Consider the following 2,401-nt stretch of genomic DNA (forward strand, 5'->3'; position numbering starts at 1 on the left):
GCTTGCAGTTTGTTGACTTTTTTTTTGAAAAAATCAAGCTGTAAACTTTTATTACAAATTAAAAATGAGGTTCTTAAAAATCTCAACTTGACCAGATATGAAACAATTTAAAAACCTTTAAAGGTGTATTGAGAAAAACCAGGCTTTTTTTTTTTTTTTAAATGTTTGTTGTTACCAAAGAGACGTCTCTAGGTAAAAATAATAAAAACCCCATGTTGCATAGATAATGCAGATAGTTCTAGTTATCTGGTCAACAGGCAAAAAGCAAGCACTTAAGGTCTCAGCTCCAATCTTTTGTTCATTTCTTATTGCTGGAATTTCATATTCATTTCTTCTTATTGGATGACTAAACCGGATGATGGTAGAATGGTAAGCTGGCATTTACTCAGCCCCGCCCTGCTCAGGCTCAGGAGCCAACGAATTCTCAGCTGGTGGATTGGCTGCTTTTGTCTCTTTGCCATCTTGTGGTTTAGGGTTTTCCAGACATTGCGTCGGTGCTTGAAGTTGCGGTGATACTGACGTTGAGGTGGCTGCTGACCTTGGGTCTCATCTCCTTGATTTTCCTTATCTTCTTCATTGCCATCCTCTCTGGGCTGTCTTTGGCGAGGAGGGCCCCTGCGGAATCATGGTCTATAACCCCGACACATACTCTGCCTCACTGGTCTACCTTGTTCCCCTGCACCCTGGCTGTCAGCTCCCTCCATCACTTCTCCCTGTAAAGGAGGGGTGGGATGCTGTGGTCGACGCCCATAGGGTCTCCGCACGTAGTAAGGTGGGACCCTCCGCCCGCAGAAGGGGCGGCGCTACTGGGCCTGGCCTTGGGGAGCACTCTCCCATCCCTTATTCTTTTCCCCACTCTCACTATTCTGGTAATTCTGCTGGTAATTGCTTGGAGGACCCCTGCGACGTGGATAGCATCTATAATGGTTACAGTCTGCTACGTATTTGCTGCCTCACACTGGAACTCCATCAGGGCCTGTAACACTTGCTGCCTCTGCACCCTTTTCTCCTTCAACAACATCAAACTCCAGTCTTCCCATCTCTTACACTGTGAAGGTACTTCCTGGGGTTACTCTTCTGTATGGCAGTCTGGTGTACAAATGCATCTTCCTGTTGAAGCCGTATCTGTTTATTACATTGAACCATTTTACTGTTCCCAAAACCTTTGTTGCGATGACCTTCTTGTCCCCACTGGCAGGTGCCGCCAATGTAAGGCCACACGGGCCGCCACTCCCTGCGTCGCTGCCTGTTGTGCCAGGCTTGGTGTCGGCAGCTCTGAGGGCGGGGGCGGCGGGCGGCTGCTGGGTCTCGGCCTCGCTGCTCATGGTTGCGGTGATGGTGACAGGGGCCCGCTGCGGCAGCTGCGGCTCCTCCCGGGGTGTGATGGTAACTAGGCCGGCAGTGGCGGTGGGCTATATATTCTTTTCCAGTGTAGGCTTATTACAAGATATTGGATATATTCCCCTATGCCATGCTGTAGGACTTTGTTGTTTATCTGTTTTACATATAGTAGATTGTATCTGCAAATCCCAAAATCCCAATTTATCCCTTCCCTCCCTTTCCCCTTTTGTAACCATGTTTGTTTTCTGTCATTCGTGTGCTTTTACTACCTATAGATCTACTCAACCTTTGTTAAGCTTTTTTTTAAGCCCATCACACACACTTATAACCTTAATATATTGTTTACATTTATAAGCTTTTGACTTTTACATCAATGGTATCGTTCTGTATGTATCCTTCAAAAATATGCAATGTGATACGAGGTTTATGCATATTGATACAGACAACTCTGTTCACTCATTTTTCACTGAACTGTGATAGCTCTTTTTATGAATACACCACATTTTATTTTTGCTGCTGTAATTGTTGGACTTTTGGGTAAGAGTTTTACTATTCAACCTTTGCCTCTATGTATGCTGCCATACCGTCTTTTGGTGTCCACGGGCAAGAGTTTCTCCAGAGTATAAACCTAGGAGTGGAGTGGCTGATCTGCAGGTCATGCACGGCATCGCATGCCCTGGATGATGACTAGTTGTTTACCAAAGTGGTTGGGAAGGTTTACACTCCCACAGGCACTGTGTAAGGGTATCTGTTACCCCACAGTCTTGCTTACCCTTGGTACTGTCACATTAAAAACATTTTTTTCTGAGTATGTCAGAAATTATGATTTTATTTGTTTCAAATCAGTATTCAAATGAGACTCACAGATTACAATTGCTTGCTGTAACTCTGAAGTCTTTCTTGCTATACAGGTTTCCTGTTCATCTCTATTTTGTTTTTGACAGTTTCTTTGTTGAAGAAACCAGGTCATTTATTGTGTATAGTTTCCACAGTCTGGGTTTTGCTGATTGCATTCCAGTGTGTCATTCAACATGTTTCACAGACCCTCTATTTCCTGTAA

General features: G+C 44.4%; 1 pseudogene; it reads right to left on the minus strand.

Moving 5' to 3' along the window:
- Window positions 1-381: 381 nt before the first annotated feature.
- Window positions 382-1,406, minus strand: LOC105092903 (Y-box-binding protein 1-like; annotated as a pseudogene).
- Between the last annotated feature and the right edge of the window lie 995 nt (window positions 1,407-2,401).

This window comes from Camelus dromedarius, chromosome 7, assembly GCF_036321535.1.
Source record: "Camelus dromedarius isolate mCamDro1 chromosome 7, mCamDro1.pat, whole genome shotgun sequence".
NCBI classification, from domain to species: Eukaryota; Metazoa; Chordata; class Mammalia; order Artiodactyla; family Camelidae; genus Camelus; species Camelus dromedarius.